Below are 17,280 nucleotides of genomic sequence, written 5' to 3' on the forward strand. Positions count from 1 at the left end.
CAGACCCCAGAGCAACATCTTGGTCAGTCCAGGGGGTGGGTGAGGGGCTCTGGGTAGATGTGGGTATCAGGTGTGCCTGTGGGGATCCCAAGTGTCCCTCTGACGAAGACCACCCAAATGAGGGTGGCTTTGGACTGATCCTTGCGTGGGTTCCTGCTGGGCTGCCCTGAATGCTCCAGAACAAAGATGTCAGGTCTGGGGGGCTCTGAGGTCCAGTGTGGCAGATGGCCTCCCTCGGCTGGGCTGGCACCAAACTGGCCCTGGGTTTGGGTGGGGGGTTCTTGTCACGTCTTTCTTCATCTCCAGGCCCACTGCGGGCTCGGCTGTGGGCTTGTTTGCTTTCAATCCTGTATGCTTGCTATTCGTACACATGGCTGAGTGACCTTCGCGTGGGTGTGCGCGCGTGTGTCTACATGGTGTGGTGGGGGTTGTGTGTAATGAGAGAGAGGCAAATAAAATACCTCCCGGGGGTGGGTGCCTGCTCTGTGTGCTTAGGCTGCCCGCCTGGCACCTGCCCTGAGGACACCCCCCGAGGAGCGCGGCCGCCTGCAGGGTGCCGGTGGAGGCTGTCTCTGGGTGCGTGACGTTGGCCCCTAGGCCTCTGGGTGACTCTCCTGGGTGTCTGGCTGGGTTTGGCGAGCTCTCTAGCTGCTAAGGCTGCCCGGGCTGCCCGGGGCTGCCTCCTGCCTCTCTGCCACATTCTTTTTCTCAGACAAACAGATTCCTTCGCTCCCTGGAACAGCCGAGCGGGAGGAGCAGCTGTAAAAACAAACACACGGCAGCTGACTGGAGGGCTGTGGGCTGTTTTCTGGGGTCCGCCTGGGCTAGAGCTCCCGGCCGCAGTGGGTGCCCTGGCTTGAACCCAGGGAGGGGAGGGTGGGCCTGTCCCTTTGCTGCCTGGGTGTGGGCCAGCCCCGCTCCCTGGGTTTTCTTTACAAAGGCGGTCCTCAGACGGCTCTTGGCAGGCTCCGTCTGTTCTCCCAGCCCCCTGACGGGCTGTGACTGTCTCCAGCCAAACCTGGAGAGAAAATATTTAGAGAAAGGCCGATCTTCAGCAGAATGGGCTCTTGGAACCTTGGGAGCGGTCCTGGGCCTGCCTTCTGAGCCACCCTGGGGTGCCCCGAGTCGGCGAAGCGGGCCACGGCGGGGTCGCGGGCCCTCCCTGAGGCCGTGGGCCGTGAGGACAGCTCACCATGTCTCTGAGGCTGCCTCACAGTGAGTGAGGAACCACATGCTTACTGGAACTGGGAAAGTCTCCTCGGAGGTAAGGAAACAGACCCAGACAGCGGTGGTGGTCTACGGCCTCTCAGAACATTCTCTCCTTCCCCTTCCTGGTGGGGAACACCCGGGCCTGGGTGTACACAGCATGGGGGTGTCAACCACATGGTCAAGGCCCCACCCGATAGCTCTCAGCTCTGCAATCAGCGTGCAGCTTCCTGCCCCATGCAGCTCCCCTGGAGCCTAGCGTGTGGTAAGCGGGAGCCCTGCCCAGCCCAGAGCCCAAAGCCCAAAGCCCAAGCATGCCAGCCATGCTTGCTCAGCCAGGAATCCCTCAGAAACGTCTGGGCTTCCCGACATGGAGCAAAGCCTTCCAGTGCTAGGTTTGGGGTTGTCTATACATTTAATTGACCAGCATGTTATTCCGCTTGGGCTATCCTAGCAAGACCAAAACCCCGGGGGGCTAAGACAACAGAAACGTACTGTCCCACACTTCTGGAGGCTGGAAGTCCAGGCTCAAGGTGTCAGCAGCGTTGATTCCTTCTGAGGCCTCTCTCCTTGGCTTGTAGATGGCCGTCTTCTCCTTGTGTCCTCACATCGTCTTCTCTCTGTGGGTGTCAGGGTGCTAATCTCCTCTTTTATTTATTTATTTAAAAGATTTTATGTGTTTGGGATCCCTGGGTGGCGCAGCGGTTTGGCACCTGCCTTTGGCCCAGGGTGTGATCCTAGAGACTCGGGATCGAATCCCACATCGGGCTCCCGGTGCTTGGAGCCTGCTTCTCCCTCTGCCTGTGTCTCTGCCTCTCTCTCTCTCTCCGTGTGACTATCATGAATAAATAAATTAAAAAAAAAAGATTTTATGTGTTTATTCATGAGAGACACACAGAGAGAGGCAGAGACATGAGCAGAGGGAGAAGCAGGGGCCCTGCCGGGAACCCCATGTGGGACTCCATCCCAGAACCCCGGCATCATGCCCTGAGCATAAGGCAGACAGACGCTCAACCTCTGAGCCACCCAGGTGCCCCCTAATCTCCTCTTGTATAAGCAGACCACTCAGATTGGATTGGGGCCTATCCCCAATGACCTCGTTTTACCTACATCACCTCTGTAAAGGCCCTATTTCAAATACAGTCACATTCTGAAGTCCTTGGAGGTGGGGCTGCAATCTATGATTTTTAGGGGGACACAGTTCAGCCCATAACAACCAGACTCCCCCTGAGCCATCTGAAGAGGAGAGAGGGGATGTCCCCCTGCTGAATTCTGCTCTGCTTTCTCAGCAATCTGGGCTACATCTGTGAGGGCCCAGGGCCACGGGCACCGCAGAGCACGAGGCCAGAATGCCAGGTGCTCAGAGCCAAAAGGTCTCACAGGCCACCTGATCCACGGATGCACACCCCTCATTTGACAGGTGAGGGATTGGGCCCAGAGAGAGGAGGGATCTTCCCAGTGTCACCCAGCCCAGCTTGGATGGGAGGGAACTTGTGTCACCCGGTGGCCGGGCCAGTGTCCCTTCCCTGCACCTCACCACCTCTCCCCCACTGAGTCTCTACTTCCCACTCCTGCCTGCAGGTCTGTCTCCCAACCCGCTTCTAATCTTTCCCGCAGTTTCTCCAATCTGGCTTCCCCAGGTTGTGGCCTAGCAGATGCTACTCCCACAGCTTTCCTCTGAGAAGTGGGGGAGCAGGGGCCTGCCTTCCTGGAGGGGCCAATTCCACTTTCGCTGGCAGCTGCAGTGGAAGAGGCGTCTGTCCCAGGTCCAGCCACTTTCTTTCTCTCAGAACAGGCCTGGAGAAATCTCCTTGTTGTTTCCCCACCCCCCAAACCCCTCCCCACATCTGCCCGTCTTGCAGTCACTGGGGGTGATGAGGGTTCTCTGGAAAACAGACTCTGAGATGGAGTTTAGCTGCAGGATGTTTACTAAGGAGGGCCCTTGGGAGCCACACCTGAGGAAGGGTGAGGATGGAATTAGGGGTGGGCAGAGGGGGAAGCCGAGCTGCATCAGATCAACAGCCTCCCCTCAGCCCACAGGGAGCTCCGTAGGGCTATGGGCTGTCACAGTGGTCCCCAAGTGATAGCCCTGCAACCATCAGTCAGTGGACGTGGGCTACCTCACAAGGCAATGGGCATGGCCAGGGGCCTTTCAGTAGCTGAGTCAGACCCTGGAAAGGGAACTGGATGGTGTGTCACAGTGCCCACCGTGGGGGATGGTGATGTCATTTATAAGTGCTTTGAAAGCAGACTCTCTTTTTTTTTTCTTCAAGATTTATTTATTTTATTTTAATTTTTTTCTAAAGTAGTTGTTTGGGGATGATCGCTTTTTAAAAAAGATTTATTTATTAAAAAAAAGATTTATTTATTTATTTGAGAGAGCATGCACACTTGTGCACATAGGTGGGGGGGGGGCCAGAGGGAGAGGGAGAGAGATGATCCCAGCAGACTCACTGCTGAGCGGGAAGCCCAACAGGGGGTTGATCCCATGACCGTGAGATCATGACCTGAGCCGAAATCAAGAATCAGATGTTTAAGTGAATGAGCCACCTGGGTGCCCCTGAGAGCAAACTCTTGACCAGCTATCTCCCCAGTCCCCCACAAGTGCCCGGCACCCAGTGGGTGCTAATTACCTGTGGAGTGCTGATACATTTGAGGCCCCATTTGAAGGCCCCCATAAGAAGCGTGCTCCATTTCTAAGTCACCAAGAGGATGGCCCTTTTGCGAATTCTGGGGGCTAACGAAAGAGATGCCTTCATTCCCCATGGAGCAGGGATGGTTTGGGGGCAGTATTTTCAGGTGGGTTTTCAGTGGGACACGGTGTTCCCAGTGCACCCGGGAGCAGCAGGTCTTGCTTACTATGGAAGCCATTGCTCAGCTCTGATCAAATTAGACTGTGTTTCAACCCACAGATGGAAATCAGGAAGGAAGTGAGGCATTGTCCAGAGAGAAAAGGATTTCCTACATCCCTTCAGTTTCTCCTTTTTTTGGGAGGAAGTCCCAACCAGATGGGAAGAGGAAGAGGGAGAGGCTGTTCCTTCTGCTTTGGGTGGACGGCGGGAAGATGGCCTGGAGCTGGGGAAACATTCCGAAGAGGTTCTGGTCACTCCCTTGGGGATCTTGCTGGAGGGAAGGATATTTGAGAAATGAAAGGCATGTCTCTGGCGGCGGCAGCATATTAGCCTCTGGTTGTGCTGGGGGCTCCGGGTGGGCAGTTTGGAGGCTGCACTCCATACTCTCATCTGGTGGACTCCATATGAAGGAGAACTCGGAGGTGTGGCGCTGTGTATTGAGCAGAGCTGCCCTTCCTTGTTGCTTGGGGTCTGGCGACGGTACTGGAGGTTCAGTGGAAGGCAGCTGTGTTGAGGGCCAGGGCCCTGGCCTAGGCTAAGGTCCAGATGGGGGATGTCACAGAGTCTTCAAGGGTTCCACGGCACCAGAGGGGAGGGGAGGCAGAGCTGGCTAGGGGGACAGGTCTCTCACTGCACCCAGATGGTCAGACTGGGAGTTCCACTGGGCTCACACTCAAGTCAGGGAGGTGGGGAGGAGGCCTCTGCATCTCAACAATCACCCTTTCAGGGGCAGCCAAGACCAGACAGTCCACTGCAGAGACCTGGAAGCTTCTGGCAGGGTCGGGGTGGGTGTCCTGTGCAGGGATACCCTAGGACCTGGCTCCTCTCTCTGCATGAGGCCCCGTGAGCCCTTCATCCTTCAGAAGTTACTCAGAAGTGCAGTTTCAGGACCAGCATTTCCTGCATTACCTGGAAGCTTGGTAGGAATGCAGAGTCTCAGGCCCCACCGCAGCTGGAACACCCTCCCCAGGGGATTTGTGTGCACGATAAAGCCTGAGAGGTGGTGGCCTCAGCTCGGTTCTCCTCCCCCACGCGCCCCGACACCATCATGTAGGAGAGCAATGCAGGGGGGTGGACATCTAAGAGCACCTGGGCATTTGCCTAAAGGGGCCACTTACACGACTGTGCTGCCCTCCATCTACTCTGTAGGACGCAGATCTCACCGGCCCACCTTCTTGCTCTGCTGAGAAAGAAGGTGTCAGCAAGAGGCAAAGAAAAGGACGAGCATCTTCCTTCGCTCAGCAGACCACGGCGTGAGTTGCTTTGGTGAGTCTACTGTGGGCACGTGAAGGTGGTGGCTCCAAGTGGGAAGCCGCGCAGCCAATTCACCAATTGTCAGAAGTGGTATTAGGACCCGCGGGCTTTGACCTTGATTTTTCCCTGCCGTGACTCAAAGTGTGCTCCCCAGGCCAGCGCCAGTCCACATGCTGGCACCCGTCCACGGTGAGCTAAGTCCAGAAATCAGGAGCCAGCAGAGTATGTTTGTGTCTGCCTAGAAAATCCAATGATAAAAGTTTGGGCTTGTGTTTTGTAGCTTGTGTTTCATATTTCATTTTTCTAGCCAATCATGCTTACTGTACTGGGCAAAAGTATCCATCCATGACGGATTGAAATTAATTAACAAACAAACACAAACGCGACTGGTCCTACATCCATCCGCACATAGTTTGAGAATCCCTGTGGGATGCCGAGCCATTTCAAGCCAGGAGGGGAGATGCAGAAAAATCCAACCGGGCAAGGCAGAGGCTCCCACCACCACCAACCCCCGCCCCCCGCCCCACCCGGGGCCTGGGTGAAAAACATGCACACTCAAGGCTGGGGGGGGGGGGCGCAGGCTCTAACCTGGAAGGTGTGGGTCATGCTTGCTTTCTGTTTCCGAGTTTCTCAGAGGCCTCACTAGTGGGGGGGGAAGCAGTGGGTAGGTAATAGCGGCCGGAGTGGCGGGGGGGGGGGGGGGGGTGGGTGGGTGGGTCTGGGGCTAAGTCAATTCTGTGTCCCGGCCTCTAGTTTCCTCACCTGGCACTGGGTCACGTGCAAGTGGGTCAGCCTCGATGTCCCTCCCCGCCACACCTGCCACCTGCCCTGAAGAAGCAGCAGATCTTTGCCTGGCCTCCCCATCTGCAGGATGACAAGGTCCTGCGGGTGAACGTGCCAGCCCCGGCAGCGCCCCCCGCCCCCCCTCACGGAACCTGGAGCATTCTGGGCTGGCCGAGGAACAAGCGCTTTCTTTTTATGAGCCTGCAAACCTCCAGCCTCCCGGCCTCCCGCCCTCCCAGCTGGCCTGGCGCCAGGGGCCCACATCACCACCCAGACCCATGGCCCAGGCTGTTCCCGATTCCGGAGCGTCTGAGTCACTGCGCCTCGGCCGCCTCGTGAAAGCCTTCCAGAAGAATAAAGCAACAGGCTCTCCTCGGGGCCGCTGATCGCAATCTATCACCACGTCTGCCTTTGGACCTCCTTTTTCTGCGAGCCATGAATGCCTCTAATCCGGCGACGCAGGCTGTGGGTGTCAAATTGTGAACTGCTAAGCAGGGGAAGGAGGTCCATCACATGCGGGGTGTGGGAGCCCCCGCCCCCCCCGCCCCCCCCCCCCCCCCCCCCCCCCGCCGTCCTTGTCCCTCCGACAGCGCCGTTTGTTTGCGGGCGCGATAAGGGAGGGTGGGAGAGGCAGGCTTTTCTGTTCCCCGGCGGCCGCCGGCACATTTGTCCGGGATCATCAGACCACCCGGCTCCCCGAGACGTGCTCAGGGGCCCCGGGCGCACCCGTCCACCTGCAGGCACCCGGCGTCTGGAGGCGGCCTCGTCAGATTAGCCCCACGGCTGGCCCCTGTTTAATGGGAGTGTGGCGCCTGGTGCGCCGCTAAACCCCTGCTTGTTTAGACAGCCTTGCTGGCTGCGCCACGAGTCGCCTGCACCGGGCCAGGAGGGGCAGTCCCCCGGGCAGCCCCCCACCCCCACCCCAGAGGAAGCCCCATCCTTTATTCTTTTAGAACCGAGCCCTGGCCTGCCTGCGCTGAGGTCAAAAGGATCTCGGCAAAGGCCTAGTGGGGCCCCAGGGAGCCTTATGCTCCTGAGGTGCTGAGGCCGGCCGAGGGGGGGACACCTGGGGACGCAAGTGACAAGGCAGCAGGGGCCTCAGCCAGTCTGCCCCCTTCCCCGACAGATCCTGGAGCTGAGTGCCGGCCACAGTGTTCCCGCTGCCCTGGGCTTTCACGTCTGATTGCTCTGCAGCGTGGCTGTGAAGGGAAGTCGCCGGAGCCATTTGGCGGGCCCTGGCTGGGGCCCTTGTTAGCCGAACCGTGGGGGACTGAGTGGCTTTCCCGAGGTCCTGATTTCTAAATCAGGTCTGAAAGCCTCAGGCCTTGTCCCCTCCTAGCAGGGGCCTTCAACCTTGGCCTTGCTCTTCCCCTCTGCCTGCTACTGCCCCCTCTCTTCCCCATTTTCACAATCCACTCAGTAGCTGGAGTGCACTTTTACATTTTTATCTTATAAACTGTTAATTTTGAAGTGATCCAGACTTGAAAAGCTGCAAAAATAGTGCCAAGAGTTCCTGTATTCCTTTACCCAGATCCCCCAGGTATCTTACTAATTTGCAAGCAGGCACACTCTCTCTTGCACACAAGCGTGCACCCATGCACACACGATTTTTTCCCTGAAGCTTTTGAGATCAAGATGCAGACATGATGCTTCTTTGCCCCTAAATATTTCAATTGTATTCCCTGAAAATGCAAAATGAAGGACATTCTTGTAAAATAACCACAGTATAGTTGATCAGAATCAGGAAATGAACATTGATACAATCCTATGACCTGATTGACAGATCTTATTCAAATGTTCATTAGTCGTCCCACCAATGTCCTTCTTAAGAAAAGAAATAAAATATTTTTTCTGGCCTAGGATCTAATCTTGAGTCATACATTATATTCGGTTATTGTGTCTCTTTCATCTCCTTTAATCTGGCATGGTCCCTTTGTCTTTGTCCTTTGTGACATGAACACTTCTGAAAAGTGCGGGCCAGTACTCTTTTTGTAGACTATCCCTTAATTTGGCTTTGTTTGATGTTTTTGATGTTACCTGTGACCAGGTTCAGATTCTGCATGTTTGGCAGCAACCCCACCGAGGGCATGTGTGTCCTTCTCAGGGCATCATATTGGGAGGCACACAGTGTCCATTTGATCTGTGACTGTGGCGTTCACTTTGATCACTTGGTCACGGTGGCGTCTGCCAGTTTTCTCTACCATGTTACTGTTTTCCTCATTGTAATCAAGAGGCACTGGCAATCTTTTAAAAACTGGAAATCTGATTAGGTTACCTCCCGTCCCTAACCCCAGAATCCTGAGTACTTGGTGTCCCCAGGACCTCTGTGATCTGACCTCTGTTGTACACTGTGATGTCACCTCCTATCACCTTTCTGGGAACCCCAGGCATGCTGGCCTTCCTGCTATTGTCAGAACACATCAAGTTCATTCTTGCCTCCCGACGTCCTACTTTCTTAATAGCTGTTCCCTCTGCCTAGCAAGCTTTTCCATTCGGTCAATATGTGCCTCTTTCTTTGCCTTTCAGATTTTGGCTTCCAGGTCCCCTGAGGCTGGCCTCCCGTGCCTGCCCACCTGAAATTGCTCCCCTGTCATTCCACCAAAGCGTCCTGTTTGAGGTTTTAGCGTGGGACTTACTACTGTCTGCCATCTGTTCATGGGCTTGTTGTCTGTCTCCCCCAGCAGAAGAAAGCAGGGACCCCCGCGTACCTTGCTCAGTGCCGCGCCTGTGCTTCTAGCACAGAGCCTGGCCCGCAGCAGTGGGGTGAATATTGATCAAGAATTTGCTGGATGAATGCATGACAAAGTATTGCTCAGTAGTGCATTGCAAGCTGGGACTCTAACCCAGAAGTCTTGGAGATCTGCCAGATTGGCTATGTTGGCTACGGTGCAGCTCCGCTGGGCTCGGGCAGGAGTGGGGCCGACGGCAACAGCGTAGCCGAGGGCTGCCTGCATGGTGCCCTTAACGGGGAGCTACAGGAAACATCAAGAAGGCGTGTTGGGATGGGGTAGAAAGGTGGAGGGGTCTCTGAGCCCCAAAGTACAGATCCTTCCATCCCTCTCCCCGCCTCTCGCCCTCCCGCCCTTCCTTCCTTCTTCCTTCCTTCCCCATTAAGTTCTGGGGGCATGGGGTAGGCGGTGGGGGAAGCAGACACAAATATACTTACATCCAAAGCACAAAGGTGGCCCAGACGGAAGGCCTACAGATGTTGGCAGCTGCAGAGCTGCAGGAATTGCCAACACAGCCAGGCCACGAGAAGGGAGGTGGGTGGGCTTGTTCCGAGCTGAGCAGATGCTGCCGGGTTCCCCGGAAGCACGCAGGGGAAGTCAGGCAGTTGTCACCAACGCTGTCTCCTGTGTGCCCTGGCCAGAGGGTCCTGGTCGCTACCCCTAACTCCTGCTGTCCCGCCAGTAAACACACAGGGAGGGTGGCGGCCCTCTGGGAGTTTGCGGCTGACCAAAGGGCAATGCTTAACCCCAAGGGCGGTTTCAGGGGAGACATGTGAGAATGGGCCAACATCCCCTGTCATGCTGTCTGCACGGGGTCCCCGCGTGGGACTGCACTGCCAAGGGTGTCCTCACAGGACATGGGACACAGGACAAAGGTTCCCTCTGTGTCACCACCAGCAAAGGCATGATGGCTTGAAGTGTTGTCTCTCCCCCATTCCCCTCCTCTTTGTTTCTCTCAGGGAGTGTATGGGTCTGCTCGGGCTGCTGTGACAAAGCACCTCACGGTGGGTGGCTCAAACAACATGCGTTCATTTCCTCACAGTTCTGGAGGCCGGAAGTCCCAGATCAAAGTGCCACTAGAGTGGGTTTCTCCTGAGGCCTCTCTTCTTGGCTTGTCCATGGCCCCCTTCTCGCTGTGTCCTCCCGTGGCCTTCCCTCTGTGTGCACACAGAAAGCACAAGCTCTCTGGTACGTCTTCTTGCAAGAACACCGGTCCTGTGGAACTAGGGCCCTCTGTCCAGGACCTCGTGTACCCTTAGTTATCTCGCAGAAGGCTTATCTCCACATGTAGGCACATGGGCGTTAGGGGAAGACACAGTTCGGTCCATTTTGGGGAAGTGCTTTTGACTCTTCGCAGAGAACCATGGGGATTCACCCACCAGGTTAGGTCTTTTGCAAGGTGTCTCATCACTCTCTGAATGCTGCTGGCACTCAGGGATCCATTTCAAGAAATCTTCCTGGAAGTGTCTTGGGCGCACCTAGGAAATGCCTTAATGAAATGAAACCTGAGGCCTCTTGGTTGGGCCCCAGAAGGAGAGACTTCAGAAAGCAAGACAGGGAGTAGAAGGTGCTGCGTATGGGTGCTAGGGCCAGGGTTCTGGCCTGAGATTCATTTTCTCCCCCATCTTTGGGTGTATACATGTACATGTGTGCATACAAGTGTGCATACGCCCTCTGATTAGAGTGGCCAGGCCAGGGAGGGGCTACTGGCTCCCTCTGCCCTGACCTCCCCTCTTTTGGACACTGGAACCACCAACCTCTGCCCCCTTTGGTCCTCCCACAAAGGTGTGGCCTGGAACCCCTGCTTTCTTCTCAGGAGCCCATTGAAATGAGGTTGGAACTTTCCAGAAACTGCTATGGTAGCCAGGGGTTCACATACACTGGCATGCGGGCTTGTGGGGGCAGAGTAGGTGGCCACTGCAATGATCTCTTGCTGTATAACAAAGCATCCGAAAACTTAGTGGCTTAAAATAATGACAACAACAGTTTTGCTCACGAATGTACAATTTGGGCAGGGCTCAGCGGGGACAGCTCATCTCTGCCCCACTTGATGCCAGCTGGTGTGGTTTGAAGCTGGGGGCTGGATTATCTGAAGGTTCACTCACTGGCACGTCTGGTGTTAATGCTGGCTGCAGGTTGAGATGGCAACCGGACTTTATCCGAACACCTGTATGTGGCCTCTCCAATCAGTTCTTGGCTTCCTCATAGCATGGCGTTGGGTTCCAAGGGTGAGCACCCCATGAGAGAGTACCAAATGGAAGCCTTACGTCTTTTAACACCCAGTCTTGGTAGTCACCCACTGTCACTCCCACCAGATTCTGTTTGTTAGAAGACAGTCAGTAGGGCTAACCTTATTCAAGGGTAAGAGATTGGAACCCACCTCTCCATAGGAGGAAGGTCAAAGACTTTGCAGCCGTGCTTGAAAATCACCACAGTGGCTCACGGCTTCCTTCCCATTCACGCGGGAGTTGGGGCCTAGGACTCCACCCTTGGCAATGCCTGTTCTTTCTCCTCACAGGGTCACCATCATACCATCTACCACCTTCGTGGGAGCCAGACCCAGAGAGAGAACCATGCTTTCTCCGACTGAGGCCAGACCAAGACTCTGCACAGGGGAATAATTCGGTGCCCCTTCACACAGGGGAAAAAATGGATTTCCGACCAGATCAGCATTTGGCTTCAAGTCACAGAGAGGTGTAAAACAAGACAGAGGTATATTCCTCTCTCACCAGCAGACTGTGCCTGACGTGGGAGCTCTGCTTTATGAAGTCCTTAGGGACCCAGGCTCTTTCTATCCTACTGCTCTGCCAGGCATAGCCTCCCATCCCTAGGTCACGTCATGATCCAAGCTGACTGCTGCAGTGACATTCCGGCCAGCAGAGAGGAGAAAAGGATCAAGAAGGAGCAGTAGATGGTTCCCAGAACCGAATTATGATACTTCTGATTTCATCTGACTGGCCCAAACTTTCCCACATGGTCACTCCTGGCCGTGAGGGGCTGGGACATGGAGTCTTTATTCCGGGTGGCCACGTGCCCCGCCACAGCCGTGGAGTCTCTTGGCAGGGAAAGGGGGGAGAAAGGACACTTTAGGTAAAGAAACAGGCTCCGCCAAACTTATTAATTAAAACATTTATGCACAGACAGATTTACTCACTAATTTACCTCCCCTGGCTGTAGAAAAATTAATGGCCTACAAAAGTGGCAAAATGTCTTACACTTTTTGTGGTTCTTTTTTCCTCACCTCGGTTTTCTTTGGCAATTTCCCAAGTCAGACAATTTGGTGGGGGAAGCATATTGGAAGGGCTTACAAATTATCTAATAAAATGAATCACTGTTTGTGGTAAGTAAGAAAGTTACACCGCGCTTTATTTGGTTTCAGATTTTCAGCTGATTGCAACTGTATGTGTGTATCACAGAAATACCCAAAGAGAGGGGTCAGTGCCAGCCAGGGGTGTTTTTTAAATTTCCATATAAGGCTGCTGTTTACTTTGGTAGAAGCTTGTGGAAACTTGCGTCAACTGGCAGGGGTATTTCTATTTATTTCGGCAGTATTTTGGACCCTCTAACAGACTGGTGCCCTGGGAAGCTGCCCAGCTGGCCTGCCCAGCTAGCTCAGTGTCTGAGGACGCTAAGAGCGACTTCGCAACTTAGAGAGGACGTGGGCTCTCCCCGAAACGTATAGCCTTGGCCTTATGGTTCTCAATATGGGAACTGCCTCCACTTACTGCAGCAACCCTGGCCTTCATCTAAGAGACTTGATTAATTTTCTGTGGCCGCTGTTAATAAAGTACCATAAACAGAGCGGCTTCAACAACGGGAGTGCGCTGTTTCACAGCTCTGGGGGGTTTAGTAGTAGGCCATCAAGGTGTCGGCGGGGCCACGCTCTCTCTAACTCCCGCTACTTCCTTGGCTTGTGGTAGCATCATTCCAATCTTTGAACGGCACATTCTCTACATGCATGTGTGTGTCCAAATTTTCCCTTTTTACTGGGATACTAGTCATATTGAAGTGGAGTCCACCTTAGTCCAATGTGACCTGATCTCAATTAATGACATTGACAATCACCTTATTTCCAGATGCAGTCCTATTCTGAGGTACTAGGGATCAAGACTTCAATGTATGAATTTCGGGGGACACAATTTCACCCATAACAAAGACATCCACATGCAGGACGGTTGTGTGTTTGTGTCTGTGTGTGTATTGTCATACACTCTGGCTGAAAGCTTCCTGATTTGCCTTTTTTTGGAGGAGAGGAGAATGGTTTCTACTAGTGATAGCAAGATGGTTGATGGGAAAGTGGTTCACATGAAGGACTTTGGTCCTTTCCCAGCAAAGATGGTATAACTAGAGTCTAGGGCGAATCTGAAATTAGACAACCATATGCAATAGCTAGAGCGGAGGCATTGCCATCTATTGGAATAAACATCTATTTGGAGGTAGTTTGAGGCTGAGTTGGTTATAATGTAGCAGGATGTTTGCAGCTGTATTCAGTGTTTTCGGTTCTCATAACAAAAAGCCCACTCAATAGGATGTTGACAACAGGGAGATTATTATCTCCTGTGATCCAGAAGCTCAGAGGCAAGACGACTCCTGGGTTGGCTAACCCAACTCTCACTGATTTCATCCAACACCTGGGTCCCTCCCACCTTTTTGCTCGTGCATCCTCTGCATGTTGATGCTGGTCCTCTGTCTTGCCTGCCTTTGTTCACGGGAGGACTCTCCTGGTTCTAGGTGTCACGCTCCAACATGAGTCCAAAGGCCTGACAAGAGAATGCCTCGAGTTCCTTCAAAAGAGTCCCCACAAACTTCCTCTCACATGTCATTGGTCAGAATTATGTCACTGGGAGAGGAAATGGAGTTGGCATGGTGAGCTTTGAGTTATCAAGCATTACCCTCTAGAGTCGGGAGGGTCCCAGTTGTCCGCAATGCACATTGACTGCCCTTTCCTTAAGCAAAATTGGGGGTTATGTTGGCAGGAAAGAAGGGAGTAAACCTCCTGGGTAAACAGCTCACAAAATCCACCACACAAACCCCGAATCAAGTGGAAGGACAAGAGGCTTTCTGTGACTAGGTAGAGGTGGGGTGGCACGTGGCAGCTGGGGAGAGAGCGCGAATGCCACGTAGAACCATCAGTCGATACCTTCTTAGAATAACAGTTCTCATCAGGCACCGGGTCTGACTTTAAGCTGACAAATGATTTTCCTTCACAATAAAAGTACAAACAGAATCCTAATTAATGAATTTGCCAATAGCTGTTGCCTATTTTATGGGCCTTCGCCCAGATTCAGTCTGTGGACAGGATGAGTGAGTGTGCGTGTGTGTATGTGGCCATAAATCACCCAGGGCCCAGGACAAGGGCAGTCTGGCTGAGATCTTCCTAAGCAGCCCTTCTGGAGGGGGCTGAGATAGCCACAGCCACCGAGAGCCACAAGTAGCCAGGAGAGCCACAGGAGCTAGGGCAGCCTTGGAACCCGCAGGACACCTGTGGCAGCAGAGACTGGCCCCAGCTCAGGCTCCCTGCTGCTGCTGCTGCTGCTGCTGCTGTTGCTGCTGCTGCTTGTGGCTGAGAGGACTAACACTTTCCTGAAGAGGTCATTGCCCCAGTCTTTTGTCACCCCTGGGTGGGTATTTCTCCTCCTACCATTTCTACCCATGGTGCCATCAATAATCTACCTGTTTTTGAAGAAATGCCCAGAAGTGGTCATTCCGGTTGGGTTGGTGAAGTGCCCGTGTCCTTCACTGAAAGACCATGTGTCTGACTACGTGCTGGCCACTGTGGAGGGGGCAAGAAGGACCCCAGTGTGTGAAGCTGTCCAGGTCTTGTTCTTGGGGGCTCGATGATCTTGCCTGGGTACTGGTCAGAGGAACCATAGGAGAAGAAGAAACTTCTGCCAGCCCTTTGTTTTTTGTGGAAGCCCACAGATGGGAAGATAGGGTGAGGCCCACTCTCAAGTTATGCAAATGGAGGTTTTGATAAGACTATAGGACAACAGACGTCAGATACCCAAGTGAGCACGAGACGGACGTCCTGAGAAATGTGCTGACGTTAGCGGTAGTACGGGTCACTTGCATTTTGAAAAAGCTCCCTGGGGTTAATTCTGATATAATCATCCCTTCCTCTTTACCCAGCCCCACCTCCCACACTGCCTCAATAACAATTGCCAAATGGCAGGAAAATAACTAATAACCTCTGACAGACTTAGAGACAGTTGAGTGTCTCCGCTTCCTATAGGCTTCTCTCTCCTATTTCCTTTCATCTGCCTGCACAGGCCTGTTTTCCAACTATCGTTAATGATTAATAATTTGTTTAGCATTAACTGAGCTTTCCAATTGTTTTGCTCCATATTTTCCCAGCCATTCACTACGATTCTTCAAGACCAATTCTTCGCCTTCACACAATGTCAATAAATTAATTTCCTTTATTTTTGTCCTTGACATGGCTGAGGAGGCCCAGTGTTTCGTTTGCAATACTTGGCCCTTTGGTATTTCTCTTGCCTTCCCAGGAGGGAGATAAATTGTGCGGGCTGGCACTCAGTGGGACAGCCCTAGATGAACCCCCACAAAGTGAGCTGACTCGGATGACGTTCTCATCTTCAGGAGCAGGCACTGTTGAAAAGGCTTTGCATCTCTGTCTACATCGGTGCCATTTAAATGCTTCTTTTCCTTCAGAATCTTAGAATGACTATCACTCAGTCCTGTCCACTTACAACAGTGGGGTTTCCACGTTCTTTACTAACTTTGTCTTTTGTGACAGTTGTTAATTGGGTTGTTCAACATGGCTGCCATTACTATGGCTCTCCTAAGAGTCCTCTCTGGCTGTCTTCATTTCCCCTTGCTACAGTGGGCTGGAAGTGCGCTCTTGGGGCTGAAAGTTTGAGTCCCACCAATGCCCTGCAGACACCACAGTCCCATGTGTTGGCTGGTCCATCTGGCAAGGTGGGTCTCAGTGATCTGCCACTTAGAGGTGCTAGTTACTCAAGGGCTCTGTTTCCTCATTTTGAAGATATTCTTGTGCAGATGGAGCTGATAATACTTGTAAGTATCTAGGGGAGTGACTGGCGTATCACAGGAACTCAAAACATACCATTTCCATGCATGGCGACCCACTTTCAACTGCCAAAATCTGCAGCTCCCACTCTGAGGGCTTTCTTCTGTCACCAGAGTTCCCTCTGGTTGTGTGAAGGACCTGGAAGTGCCAAGGAATAAGAAGTTCCTGGGACAGCCCACAAACAAGGACTGATAGGACTCAGTGTGTAAGGACCCTGTTCCCTGCCCTCAGGTGGGAGGACTCTGAGGTGGGTGCTTGGTACTGTCCTCCCCCCCAGAAGTCCCAGTAGGATTAAGCTCCAGTTGCCCGCTGTACTAACTTGCTTGAAAACTCAACCTTTCTTTGTTTTTTCTTTTCCCCATCTCACTTCTATCTCTCAGTGTTTCTGGAGTCCATCCCATATACCTCCAGCACCCAAATCCTTGTCTTAGGGTCTGCTTCTGGAAAAACCCAAGTAAGGGCATTTTCTCTAGCTGTTCTCCCCAATTCTGATACTCATCTCCAAATTGCCTTCTGGACAATCTGTGCTCACATTGAAGCCGACACATATAAAATTATATCTACTCTCCTCTCCGTCAAATGAGCCCATTTCCTGTCTCCCCCATATGTCTCAGTAGTTGCACCATTTCCCCCATTCAAGGGAGAAACGCGAACGCTATTTCACCATATCCAGTCATCGTCACTAACAAATATTTATTGAGCTCCTTTAGTGGGAGAGCTACTCTGTGTGGACATCCTGGCCAGAAGTGTCTTTACTTTAGTGGTATTTCTTCTCTCATTCCTCATGCCCTTCTCACCTCACACCAGGCTACCCACTTCCCCGCTGATATCTTCCAGAAGGGACTTCTAATGACTCTTCATCTCTCCCTGTCTTTGCTCAAAACCCATCTACCACTTCCCGCTGGCTGCAGGATAAAGTTGGAGCAACACATCTGGGTAGGGAAAGACCTGAACCTCCTCATCTCAGTATTAATGACCCAACTTCTCCATCCTTTGCTGCTCCCTAGAATCACTGCAGCTTATCCTGGCTATGTCTTTGCTCATATTAAATTCTACCCATACCTTAGGGTTTAAGTTACTTCCCACTTCCTTCACTGCAGCCTGGACCCATTGGGAAGGAGGCCCTCCTCTGGTTCTTGAAGCATGATTGGAAATAGTCAGCCAGACTCATTTGTTCTGTAAAGCACCATGTCCCAGGCACCATGCTTGATACCACTGAGTAAATACTGATGAATAAAATAAGCATGGCCCTTGCTCTCTTGGAGCTCACAGGACAGTGGGGGAGAAGACAAAAATCAAATAATTGCAGAAATACAGAAATTATAAATCACCTAAGGACAACGAGTAGACAAGTTATCAGAAATCCCAACAAAGTGGAAGCTAATTTAGATGGGAGGTGGTGGGTGTT

The 17,280-nt window shown here is 52.9% G+C and overlaps 1 long non-coding RNA gene across 2 annotated transcripts; it reads left to right on the forward strand.

Annotated features, from left to right (window-relative positions):
• The first annotated feature begins 549 nt into the window (after window positions 1–549).
• Window positions 550–12,123, forward strand: LOC144307603 (uncharacterized). 2 transcript variants are annotated; one of them, XR_013374413.1, is made up of 3 exons: window positions 550–1,264; window positions 5,208–5,324; window positions 6,066–6,602. It is a non-coding gene; the product is annotated as an uncharacterized LOC144307603 (long non-coding RNA). The 2 variants fall into 2 exon arrangements; XR_013374412.1 differs by lacking the exon at window positions 6,066–6,602 and adding an exon at window positions 11,343–12,123 and having other exon boundaries at window positions 551–1,264.
• Window positions 12,124–17,280: the final 5,157 nt, after the last annotated feature.

The sequence above is a fragment of the Canis aureus genome, chromosome X (genome assembly GCF_053574225.1).
Source record: "Canis aureus isolate CA01 chromosome X, VMU_Caureus_v.1.0, whole genome shotgun sequence".
Taxonomy (NCBI): Eukaryota; Metazoa; Chordata; class Mammalia; order Carnivora; family Canidae; genus Canis; species Canis aureus.